Source organism: Narcine bancroftii, chromosome 3 (genome assembly GCF_036971445.1).
Source record: "Narcine bancroftii isolate sNarBan1 chromosome 3, sNarBan1.hap1, whole genome shotgun sequence".
In the NCBI taxonomy this organism is placed as follows: domain Eukaryota; kingdom Metazoa; phylum Chordata; class Chondrichthyes; order Torpediniformes; family Narcinidae; genus Narcine; species Narcine bancroftii.
In genome coordinates, this window is record NC_091471.1 from 94,188,740 (window position 1) to 94,202,495 (window position 13,756).

Here is a 13,756-nt window from a genome sequence, read left to right on the forward strand (position 1 = left end):
TCCAAATAAAGAAGCAAGAAACCGTAAGTGTACTGCTTTATAACAAATCTTACAATATTCACATTTTCATGTTAATTTTTCTAATGATATTCTTGCCATCTTACCTGTCCAAAGAAATTTCCTAACTTGTTTATTTCATTCCTGAAAAAAAATTGAGGTATGGAAATTGGTAAAGTCTGAAACATATATTGAATTCCTGGAAAAATATTCATTTTAATAGTTAACTCTTCCAATTAAAGTTATAGGTAAGTTTATCCATTTTTCAAATATTTATTTAAGTAACAGAATATAATTTAATTTATATAAATTTAAAAAATTATTATTTTTACATATTCCTAAATATTTAATCTCAGTATCAGTCCACTTAAATTGAATCTTTTTGACATTGTGAATAATCAGCTTGTACTAATTCCATAACCTCACTTTTATCCCAATTTATTTTATATCCAGATACTCTTCCATAAACTATCAATTGTTTATAAAGTCTAGGTAATGATACTGTGGCTGAGTTAAATATACCAACACATCATCTGCAAATAGACTAATCTTATGCTCAGTTTGATTTACCATATCTTTTTTACTGCTGTTCTATACAAATCATTTGTGCAAGAGGTTCTATAGCCTAAGTGAACAAAGCTGGAGTTAACTTGATCTAGGCAAATTAAATGATTGTGATATTTGTCCATAAGTTATTACTTTAGCTTTAGAACTTTTTATGAAGTGATTTAATCCAATTTACAAAATTAAGTCCAAAGCCAAATTTACCTAAAATGTTAAATAAAAATCCCATTCTAATCCATCAAAAGCTTTTTCTGCATCTAATGCAACTACAACACTAAAACCTTTTTTTTGTGCTAAGTGAATTATACAATAATCTTACTATCTTTTCAGAAGTTTGTCTGTTTTTAACAAAACCCATTTGATCCATATTTATTAATCCAGGAAGACAATTATGTATTCTATTTGATAATATCTTCACCACAATTTTATAGTCAACATTTAACAATGAAATAGGTCTATATGAAGTTGGTTTTAAAGGATCTCTATCATTTTTAGGAATAACTGTAATTATCAATGTAGAAAAGGTTTCTGGAATGTAGCCTAAGAAGCTTGTCTATTATCTGCATAAATTAAGGAATTAATTAGAGAATTCCACAAGAAATCCATCCTCTCCACAAGACTTATTATTTTGTAAACAATTTAGTAGTTCCTTAACTTCTTGTTCAGCAAACAGTCTATCCAAATTGTCTTTATCTATCTCAGTTAATCTGGACAATGTTATTTGTGACAAATAATTATCTATAATAGTTTCATCCTGTAATGATTCTTAAGTGTATAATTTTTCGTAAAATTCCCAAAAAGTTTCATTTATTTCTTGTGGTTTAAATGCCACTTCCTTATTATCTTGTTGTATTGTATTAATATTTCTTGAACTTTGTTCTGATTTTAATTGCCAAACCAGAACTTTATGAGATCTTTTCCCTAATTCATAATATTTCTATTTAGATCTAAGAATAATTTTCTCTGTTCTACAAGTTGATATTGTATTATATTGTAACTTATTATTAATTAAATGTCTGTTTATTCTTTGATGTTGATATTTGAATATATTTTTCCAATACTGTTATTTCTTTTTCTAATTTATCTATATCTCTCATATAATTCTTTTAATGTTTGAAGTAAAATTTATAATCTGTCCTCTCAAATATGCTTTTAATGCATCCCAAATAAATTTATCCTCCAATTAGTGTAAATTAGTTTCACAAAATAGCTTAATATGCTGTCATATGAAAGCACAAAAATCTTCCCTTTTTAATAACAAAGAATTTAATCTCCATCTATATATTGACTGCTGTTTTTCAATAAATTACAATTCCATCAATAATGGAGAATGATCAGACATTATTCTTGCTTCATAATCAATCTTCAAAACTCTTGATTGATTTTGAGTTGAAAGTAAAAATAAATCAATTCTAGAATATGAATCAATTCTATTAGAATATAAAGAATAATCTCTATCCTTAGGATGTTTCTTTCTCCACTAAGTTTAAATCCTTCATTAAATATAACATAGTTTTAGTTGCTTTAGATTTATCTATTGTTATTGAAGATCTATCTAATAAAGGATCCAAACAAAAATTTATTTCATAAATTATTTCCATAAGCATCAGGCAAAATAAAAAAAGTATCTTGTATGAATTTTTCATTGTCTAAATTTGGTGCATATATATTTAATAAGGTCCACTCCTCAGAAAATATTTGACTATTTACCATTATATATCTATTTGCAGGATTCATAATCACACTCTGAACTTTAATTGGTTATTTTTTTCCTTAAATAAAATCGCTACTCCCCTGACTTCAGAATTAAATGAAGAAAAAAACTACATGATCTACCCAATCTCTTTTCAATTTTAGGTGTCCTTTTTCAGTTAAATGAGTTTCTTGTAAAAAAAGCAATATCCACTCCTAATTTCTTAATATAAGATAATATTTTCTTCCTTTTTATTGATCTGTTAATCCCATTAATAGTAAAACAATCTCAATTGCCTTATTCATTTTCCCTTATTTTTAAAATCCCTTTTCATCACTCCCATCCAGGAAGAACTCCCATAAAATAATTTGGTCCTGAGTGTCATCATCTGCAATCCAAAAATGTTAAAATAGTTCAGATTAGATACAACCTATTTAACAATTGAAAAGAAAAAAAATCCCCACCCAATAAGTACTGCAAAAACCAGCACCATCTCCCTTCATTTTACGAGACATGGCAAAGCCACGAAAATACATGCAAACACCAGAAACCAACTAAAAACATCCCCTGACCCCGCATTAAAAAAGAACCTTTATTTAATCAATCAAACCATAGATTCCATTTAACATAAGAATAGATAATATATCAGTTCTTTCATCCATCAAAAAAGAAAAAAATCAGTATATTAAATTCATTGCAAAAATCGGTGCCTTCTGTTACTTGGGTTTTAGTCAAATTTTGAGCATATTCTTCAGATTGAACAAAATTTGTAAAAAGACCCATTCTGCTGACCTGGTACAAAAAATTTTGAGTACAGGATCTTTCTTCTTTCTTTCTTTGGCTTGGCTTCATGGACGAAGATTTATGGAGGGTATGTCCACGTCTGTTGCAGGCTCGTTGGTGACTGACAAGTCCGATGCGGGACAGGCAGGCACGGTTGCAGCGGTTGCAAGGGAAAATTGGTTGGTTGGGGTTGGGTGTTGGGTTTTTCCTCCTTTGTCTTTTGTCAGTGAGGTGGGTTCTGCGGTCTTCTTCAAAGGAGGTTGCTGCCCGCCGAACTGTGAGGCGCCAAGACGCATGGTTGGAGGCAATATCAGCCCGCTGGCGGTGGTCAATGTGGCAGGCACCAAGAGATTTCTTTAAGCAGTCCTTGTACCTCTTTGGTGCACCTCTGTCTCGGTGGCCAGTGGAGAGCTCGCCATAGAACACGATCTTGGGAAGGCAATGGTCCTTCATTCTGGAGACGTGACCCACCCAGCGCAGTTGGGTCTTCAGCAGCATGGATTCGATGCTTGCGGACTCTGCCAGCTCGAGTACTTCGATGTTGGTGATGAAGTCATTCCAATTAATGTTGAGGATGGAGCGGAGACAGCACTGATGGAAGCGTTTTATGAGCCGTAAGTGATAACGCAACACAAATATGTAATCTTTATTATTCAAAACTTTCTTTACTGGATTATATTATTTTCTTGTCTTTGACGAAGTTTGACTCAAATCTGGATAAAAGAAAATTTTATCCCTTTCATAGTTTAAAGGTCCATATTCCTTAGCCCTTTTCATCGCCAAATCCAGAAGCCTCTCTCTATCTTGGTAATTCAAAAATCTAACCAGGAATGATTGGGGACTCTGGTTCGGAGCTGGTTTTGGTCTTAAAGCCTTTGGGCTCTTTCAATTAAAATCTTGTCTTCAAAATGTTCCTCTCCAAATATCTTCGGTATCCATTCTTGAAAGAAGCAAATTACATCTTCTCCTTCCTTACCTTCTGCAATAATTTTCCAAAATAGACTTTCTCCAATAATTTTTCATTCATTGAGATTAAACTAGTAATTGAATCTTCAGATACATTAAATCTATCTTCAATACCCAAGATGTCCTCTCGAACATTTTGAACCTTATTTTCCAATGTATTCATCCTTTGTGTAACTTTTTTTATTCATCACCTTCAATCCATTATCCATTTTAACTGTCAAATCTGTTTTAATTTGCTTCAATCCTTCTGACAGCGATTTAAAATTATTTTCCAAAGTGAAATTATTTTTAATTCGAAGGACATCAATTTTAGATTCAATCTTACTTATTTCCTCCTTAAAAGTATTTTTCTTCCCTCTGGTGTGATCCTCTTCTGAATTTTATGTATCCTCTTCACTTTCATACTCTACTGAAGCTTTCTCCACTAGGCTTGTGTCTCCTTCATGCTCCGAAATTGACAAGCTGGCCTGTCCCTTTAACAAACTTTGAATTTTTTTTCTCAGCCTGCTTTTCCATTGCACTGCGCATGCCTGACTTCTCGCCCATGCATGAAGCACTTTTAAGTTTTCCTATGGCGCCATCTTTACAGATAGACACGAAAAAAACTCTGGAGGAAGGTCTGTCTCCTAGATCCTTGACGGCAGATCCAGAAAGTACCTCAGTGGCCTGCTTCAAGTAGGTCCAGTTTCTTCTTTTCCGACTTTTTAGTAGGAGTTAGCTTAGAAGTTTTTTCCTTCTTAGGTGAGAAGTTTAGTTAGATGCTTTATACTAACTTTAAAATGTTTTTCTTCAAAAAAAACCTTTCCAAGTACTTTTTTTAACTAATCCCACAAGAGTCGTGAGGTTGCGTGTTGTCTCTCATGGCATCACATGACATCCCCAAAATGATATGATTTAAGTGTAATGTATCTTTTTGAATTTTAACATATATTCATATGTACTCTGTATTTTTGGATGTGAAATTTGAATGTTAATAAAAATATTTGCTTATAAAAGGTAAACTTGCTTGATTAGCTCTATTGAGTGCTTTAAGAATGACCAAGAGTAATGATGAGGTGAGAGTGGTGGACATTGTATATATGGACTTTAGCAAGGCATTTGACATGGTCTGGAAAGTAGATCACATGGGATCCAAGGTGAGTTGGACAGTTGAATTCAAAATTAGCTCAGTGGAAGGAGACAGAGGGTTGTAATCAGGGGTTATTTTTCTCACTAGAGGCCTGTGATGTGCTGCAGGGGTCACAGTTGGGTCCACTGGCATTTGTAATCTCTATTAATAATTCTGATGGCAATGTAGTTTATATGATAAGTAAATATGCAAATGACTCCAAAATTGGTGGCATAACAGAGAGGGAGGATATGAATGTTAACATGACTTCGATCAGATGGGAAGGTGTGCTAAGCAGTGGCAAATAAAATGTAAATATGACAAGTGTGAAGTATTGCACTTTGGCAAGTCAAACCAAGGAAGGACTTTCACAGCAAATAACAGAGCCCCTGAGAAAGTGGAGACTCAGGTGATCAGGGTGGTGAAGAAAGTGCCATCACTGGAGATGGTGTCGAGTACAAAAGTGGGACCTCATGATACAGCAGTACAAGGCATTGGTGAAGCCACAATTGGAGTGTTGTGTGCAGTTTAGGTCACCCATTTATAAAAAATGATATCAATAAGCTGGAAGGGATGCAAAGGAAATTCACCAGGAATTTGTCAAACTGGAGGGCTTGAGTTATAGGAAGCTGAGGCATGACCTTACAGACATTTATAATATCATGAGGGGCATCAATAAAATGAATGCTCACAGTCTTTTTCCTAGGGTAGCCAATTCTAGAGGGAATAAGCTAAATGTGTGAGAGAGAGAGATTTAAGAAGGATCTGTTGGGGAACTTTTTCACTCAGTATGATCCACATCTGGAATGAGCTGCTAGGAGAAGCTATAGAAGTGGGTACAATTGCAATTCTCAAAATATATTTAGATCAATATAGAAAGAGTTTAGAAACATATGGACCAAAGGCAGGCAAATGGGACTAGCCCAGAATGGACAGTTGGGCTGAAGGGTTTGCTATAAGGCATATATATTTTCAATGACTAGGATTGGAGTACAGTAGTTCTCCCCTTATCCATGGAGGGAAAGGTTCCAAACCTCCCCCAGGGGATGCTTGAAATTGCGGATACTATTGAACCCTATACAGGCATGGTATGCGCCGCTTAATGTTAACAATACAATATGTAACATTGGGCATGATGCAATATGGACATTGTGCAAATACCATATTATATACTTAGCAAAGCTATATGGGATAATGTAGTGTACCTGTAACTTTTTATTTGTAAGTGGGGACTGACATGGGGCTGTGGGAGAGGGTAGGGCAGTGGGATTAGTATGGAGACCAATATGAGGCTCCGGGGAGAGAACGGGGTAGTCGAATCAGTTTCGGACCGCGGATAACTGAAACTGGAGAAAGTGAAGCCATGGATAAGGGGAGACCACTGTATACAAATGTGAAAATATCAACATTTAACCATATAACCATATAACCACTTACAGCACAGAACAGGCCAGTTCGGCCCTACTAGTCCATGCCGTAACAAATTCCCACCCTCCTAGTCCCACTGACCAGCACCCGGTCCATACCCCTCCAGTCCTCTCCTCTCCATGTAACTATCCAGTCTATCCTTAAATGTAACCAATGATCCCGCCTCGACCACATCTGTCGGAAGCTCATTCCACATCCCTACCACCCTTTGTGTAAAGAAATTTCCCCTCATGTTCCCTTTATAATTTTCCCCCTTCAATCTTACACCATGCCCTCTAGTTTGAATCTCCCCTACTCTTAATTGAAAAAGCCTATCCACATTTACTCTGTCTGTCCCTTTTAAAATCATAAACACCTCTATCAAGTCCCCCCTCAATCTTCTACGCTCCAGAGAAAAAAGCCCCAATCTGCACAACCTTTCCCTCTAACTCAAACCTTGAAATCCTGTCAACATTCTCGTGAACCTTCTCTGTACTCTCTCTATTTTGTTTATATCTTTCCTATAATTTGGTGACCAAAACTGTACACAGTATTCCAAATTTGGCCTCACCAATGCCTTGTACAATTTCATCATAACCTCCCTACTCTTGAATTCAATACTCTGATTTATGAAGGCCAACATTCCAAATGCCTTCTTCGCCACACCATCTACCTGAGTATCAGCCTTGAGGGTACTATTTACCATAACTCCTAAATCCCTTTGTTGCTCTGCACATCTCAATAGACTACCTTCTCCCACACTTCCAGCCTTCCTAAATCACCTTTTAATCTACGGTAATCTTGCTCACTGTCCACAACACCACCAATCTTTGTATCATCCGCAAACTTGCTTATCCAATTCTCCACCCCTACTTCCAGATCGTTATTGTGCAGAAGATTAAAATTGGAAACATAAGGAACAATGAGAAAAGTAACAGATTAAATAAGACGTATTCAGACTGGTAAAACTCATACTTTCTGTAAGGTTATTATATAGAAATGAAAATTACAAAGTTATGAAGTGATACCTTTTGGCACAACATAACTAAATGGTATAATTTTTTAAACAAAACAGTAAAAGCAATGAAGTCATTGCTACTGAGATCTTTGAAGGTGACAAGAGAAGTTGAGAAGATATAAAATTTTTAAAAAGTGGATTTCTTGAATTTCTTAACAGAGGAATGGAGTAAATGCATGATGCTGATTAGAATATTTATGCTATATCATTACGTGAGGATCCAGACCTAGAAACTGGGGATAAAAATACAACAAATCAGACTGACAATACATTGAAGCATACTAATGAAAGCAAAGTAGAAGCAACATTTTGATATTAAACCAACAGAGCTGGAACAGTGTACCTACATAATTGAAGTGTATTGCATCCCTGTCTGTTTGTTTTAAATCAGCGTACAGTCCCCTGCACGAGTATCCTGCCATGAAAATCTAGGTCACTTCATAATCTGATTCCACTGGATGGTCTAACTGCTACTGGTTGTATTTTTTTTCCAGCTTGGGAGACAGCACACATCTCAAGATACCACAAGGCTGGGAAAAATTACAAGGATAGTGATGTGCAAGGTCATGATGAGATTGGAAAGATGAGGTTAAAAAAATTAAGACCCTGCTGAACCAGTACAGGAATGTTGTGTGAACAGGGTTCCGAAATGAGGATATGGAGTTTAGGCTGACTTCTGATTTCCAATTGTCCAAGCTTGGACAATAGAGCAAAGTCAAGTAAATTCAGTAAAGACATTAATGAATGTTTCAATAGCAGATAATCTAAAGCAGGGATGGCCAAATTTGCTTAATGTAAGAGCCACATACCATAAACTTCAGATGTTTGAGAGCTGCAATAATCACATGATCACAAGCCACGCTCACTAAAACTACCATTGCGAACAGCAGCTCCTACGATTCCTGTCTCAGCCAACATACCGTATATGTCATTGTATGAGATGCCTTGTGTATAGGACGATTCTCGGAATTCCCACTCAAAGTGTTGGTTTTGAGTGAATCCCTTTGAAAAGGATTACGCCTAGACCTGGAACTTACCGTTGACCATAAAAGTTGTTAAAAGCAAATCACAATAATTTGATAACAAATAATCATCTAAAGGCTTACATTTTATTCGGATATTTTAAAATAAGCCACTGTTGGCTCCTTTGACAGGCCTTTTAAAGCCTGTACAGAGCTGATAGCAGTCAAACTGGGTGGATGGACCCTGTGGAAGAACACTGAGACTTCGCAAATAATTAACGGGGTATACCTGAGATTGAGTCAAAGCCAGTAGGAAGATGACGGCGGTATTGTGACTTCATTGGCAAGATAAGAATTTTAGACTCTTTGTATAGGACTCCCCGACTTTAAGGTGAAAATTTTAAGTTTCCAGGATCATCCTGTACAACAGCACATACAGTATTCATCCAAGCCACACATTGTACATCAAAGAGCGGCATGTGGCTTATGAGCCGTGGTTTGGCCATCCCGATCTAAAGCAATGGACAAAGTTATGAAGATGGAACTGGATGCCTTGATGACAGTGTGAAGCATCTCTCAGGCTCAAATCAGACACTATGAATGTAAATAATCTAAGTTAGCATCAGTCAGTCATCAGGGAGAAGGATCGAGTTGGAGGCTAGTGAAATGGAGTTTTTAGGAGATACCAAAGACAATGGTTTTCGTCTTTAAATTTAATCAGAGCTAATCCGTTATAGGATGAAGAACATGCAGAGCTGGTGAAAGGGTCACATTGAGCTTATGTCAAGATTCATTTGTGGGAATTTTCACTGAGAGTTCTCAACTGCAGACAGATCTCCCTGCCACATAGACATCAACTAAAGATTTAAAAAAATATAATTTGGTGCTGTAATTAACTTCATCAAGACCTTTATATTCCCTATGTCCTATCAGCTCACCATCCTCACCATTAATAGCCAAATCAAAGAGGATTACTTTTAGAAAGAGCTGGAACTTGGGCACATCTAATATTGCTTATTTAAACAGAAACCATGTAATGCCAAAGTTAGCCATCTCTGTTCATTTGAATGGAGGGCATCCAGCAGTTGCATTAACTGTATGTTGTTCACAAAAAGACAAGGCCAGATTTCCAAGGGAAACTATGGGAATGCTGTGTTTATTGTGCATTTGAATTTCAATGTTTTTTTCTGCAGGATTAAGTCAAAAATCTCCCCATACTCTATATATTGAAGTATTTCCTTCAACGACAAGAATATGCCATGGTGCAAGGAGATAGCAAGCTTTTTATCATTCTGAAGAAAGCTAAACAAAATATGGGTAGAAGGCAGAGAAAATGGCTAATTCCAATAAAGTCCTGAATTACAACTGTGGCTGAGCAGAATATGGTATTGTAGAAATAGATAAAACATGGCAGCCTATTGCTGACAACCCACAAATATTATTTCTTTCCCTCTATCAATGGTGTTTTAATGTACAAATGTCTGCCTAGGCTGCTCTTACAACAACTCTAAAAACTACCAAGAACAACACTAACAGGCCCAATGAAATCCCCCCCCCCCACCACATCCAAGTGACACACCATCCTATGTTAAAAGATTGATGACTGATCCTTTGTCATTACTTGATCCAAATGATCAGCATAATGGCAGTACCTCCACCAGAAGATCTGCAGTGCACAAGAAGCCTCACCAACACCTTCAAGGGCAATTAAGATAGGACAATAAAAATACTGTTATATATATTCTGGCATTTGACAGCAAATAAACTTTAATCTTAATGGTAACACTTAGTTAGTTGCAGTTAAGTTTCTTGTTTGATTTATTTTTAACACTATTCAAATCTGTTTCAGTTTTTTTTTGGAACTTTAATGAGTTATATGTCACGAGTAATGAGGAAATACATAGGATGAGAAACATATCATGAATTTTCCTAAAGAGAAACACACAGCAAAGGACTTAGACAGTTGTGTTTTGGTTGAGCTTTCTGAAAAGAGTACTAAATAGACAGGCAAAACTTGAAAATCAAGATTTTCTTCATCAAAAATGGATAAAAATGAAGAAACCAAGGTAGAACAAAAACTGAAGAAGCTCCTATTCAATCAGTAACATCAGGTGAAAGTCCGAAAGGAAGGGGTGCAAAAATGGTAACAGGACCAGCAGAACCAGGTAAAACTGAGGAGTCAGGTCAAGAATTGAGCATCATCCTGGAAAAAAATTGAGAATTTGAGTAACCAATTCATAAATATTGAAACGGTGATGAGAGATATGATGGAAAAAAATGACCAAAATAAATGAGATTGTTGAAGACCTGATGGAGAGAATGGGTCAAGCAGAGAGAGAATTGACAAAAAACCCATGAGAAACCTGAGACTTTGGAAGAAAAAAGCCAAAGAATGGGATTCAGATAAACAAGGACTGATTGACAAAATTGACCATATGGAGAACTCGAGTCGATGGAACAAAGCTCAAATCATTGGACAAGGAAGGAATCAAGGGAAAGGATCCAGTGGACATTTTTCAAAACTGGGTCCCACAAGTGTTGGGAGAAACCAAAATTTGGAGAAAATCTACATATCGAGAGACCTCACTGAATGTTCGGACGCAGAAGAGGTGACCAGAGACCAAGGCCAGTTCTGGTGAGACTTTTAAGCTACTGAGAACAGGAGATAATTCTGGGAGCAGCATATGATTAATCTAAGCAGTATAATGGCCTGCCCAAGGATGATCATGAAAAGGTACTATTTATTCAAGACTTTAGCCCAACCTGATTAAACAAAGAAAATAATTTGAAGATGCAAAAAGACAACTATGTGCTAAAAAACTGAAATACTCAATGATATATCCTGAGAATTTGAGAGTCGAAGTAGCAGATGCGAATTGGTGATTTTTCAAGACCAAGAATGAGAGGCAAAGTTTGTAAAATAAAAGAGATTAAGGTTGCTGAGGGAGAAGATAGTGAAAATATTTATAATGGAACTAAGTAAAAGTCGTATAAGTTGTAATTTTTTTAATGTTTGTTAAACCGTCTTGTATTTATTGTTTTTATGTAAAATGTATAAAAATGCTCAGTAAAAGAAAAGTGGTAACAGGTTGGAGACTCTGGTCTAAGGGGGAAGAATGGCACCTGGAAAGGAGTAACAAAAAAGATGGCGTGAAAGGGAGCGGTTCTTATTCCTTGAGAGATTCCGTGGTCTTTTATTACTGGCTTTCAGAGCTCCATGCATAAGTCACTGTCAAGGCAGGGACACTGTGTTTTTATTAAAGGGGAAGGATCACTTTATTATTTAAAGAATTAAAGAGATTTTACTGCTAAAAATATTGTTTTAAAGAAGAATATGGATTGAATATTAAAATTCATTAGTTTTAATGTTAATGGAATTAATTGGTTGGTGAAGAGTAAGTGGGGCATGGCATAGTCTTTTTACAAGAAACACACTTACCAAATTGGAACATACAAAATTAAAAAGAGGATGGGTGGGACAAGTAATACTGTCTTCATTTGGATCAAAGGCAAGAGCTGTAGCGATTTTAATTAATAAAAATATACCAATAATAATAGAAGACACATTAACTGATTAAGCTGTAAGATTTGTAATGGCACACTGTAAAATTTATGCAGAATCATGGACGATTATGAACATTTAGGCCTCAAATTATGACAATGAAGTCTTTCTGAAGGATATCTTTTTAAAAACTGCAGGGGGACATCACAATATATTGATTGGAAGAGATTTCATTTTTTGTTTAGATCCAATATTAGACAAATTAGCGATAACAATAACAAGGGCAAAAGCTGAAAAAAAATGATATTATCATTCATGAAGGATTTAAATTTAATTGATATATTGAAGCCACTCAACCCCTTTGAAAGAGACTATTCGTTTTACTCAAGGGTACATGATTCACATAGAAGGATTGACCTATTTTTAAAGTCTTCTCAGTTACAAAATAGTGGCAAAAATGGATTATTTCACAAGACTTTTATCAGATCACTCACCATTAACATTAACTATTACAATAATGGAAAAGTAAGAAGGAATGTATAATGCTACATTATTAAAGAGGAAGGATTTTTGTGAATTTATTGAGAGCCAGATAGAAATATTATGAACTAGGAGAACGGGCACACAAAGTGTTATCCTGGCAGGTTAAAGTAGAAGAGTCATCCAGAATAATAAATGCAATATAAACAGAAGCTGATACAATAACATATTCAAAAGGAAGTAAATAATACATTTCGACAATACCACATGAAATTATATAAATCAGAATTAGTAAGAGATGAAAACAAGATGGAAGAATTTTTAACAAATGTTGAACTTCCTAAACTAGAAGAGAGCAAAAGAGATGACTTTGATGCACCTTTTAAAGGGGAAAAAATAGAGAAAGCTCTGGGTACTTTGCAAGTTACTAAGTACCTGGGGGAAGATGGGTTCCATTCTGGGTTCTTTAGACAATTTAAAGATTTGTTGATGCCAAAAACTTTTTCAACTGCTATAATTAGAGGTACAGACTCATTAAAAACCGTATCAAACGAACCATTATCACTTCTGAATGCAGACTATAAAATTCTAACAAAGGCACTGGCCAACAGACTGAGTGAGTATTTACCAAAATTAATACATCCAGATCAGTTGGAAATTGTTAAAGGAAGACATTCTTCAAAGGTCTAGGTAGATTATTCAACATAATACAGCAAAATCAAGGTTGAATCCAAACATAACTAGTTCTCTAGATGCAGAAAAGGCATTCAACTGACTAGAATGGTCTTTCTTACATAAAAGGTTGGAAAAATTTGGTGTAGGTATAAAATTTATAAATTGGATAAAAGCTCTTTATCATAAGCCACAAGCTAAAACTATAATTAATAACCAAATGTCATCTATTTTGCCCTTGAGTAGATCGAGTATACACGGGTGTCCACTATCACCAGCACTATTCATCCTGGCTATTGAATATATTGCAGAGATTATAAGAAGAGATCTGGATATTAAGGGCTTCAAATTTGGACAAGAAGAACATAAAATTAGTTTATTTGCTAATGATGTGCTATTATATATGACTGACCCAGCTGCATCACTGGTAAGATTATAAACAATATTAGAAAAATGTGGAATATAAAATGAATATAAGTGAGATAATGCCATCGTAGAATTTTGATTATGAAAGATAGCAAAAAGATAGTAGATTTAAATGAAAGAAATATGGAATTAAATAGTTAAGAATGACATAATAATTTACAGAATTTATATAAGCTTA

At 35.2% G+C, this 13,756-nt stretch overlaps 1 protein-coding gene and 1 long non-coding RNA gene across 5 annotated transcripts in view; one reads left to right on the top strand and one right to left on the bottom strand.

Moving 5' to 3' along the window:
• micu3a (mitochondrial calcium uptake family, member 3a) overlaps nt 1–13,756 on the bottom strand; it is a 195,917-nt gene that overhangs the window by 90,110 nt on the left and 92,051 nt on the right. The window lies entirely within an intron of this gene.
• Nucleotides 1–13,756, top strand: part of LOC138757375 (uncharacterized) — a 95,900-nt gene that overhangs the window by 21,274 nt on the left and 60,870 nt on the right. Inside the window, exon 2 of one of the 2 annotated variants that reach the window (XR_011353543.1) lies at nt 13,464–13,579. The exons of the other annotated variant lie outside the window; for it this stretch is intronic. This is a non-coding gene — a long non-coding RNA (uncharacterized lncRNA). The remainder of the gene's footprint in view (nt 1–13,463; nt 13,580–13,756) is intronic. 2 annotated transcript variants of the gene reach the window in all.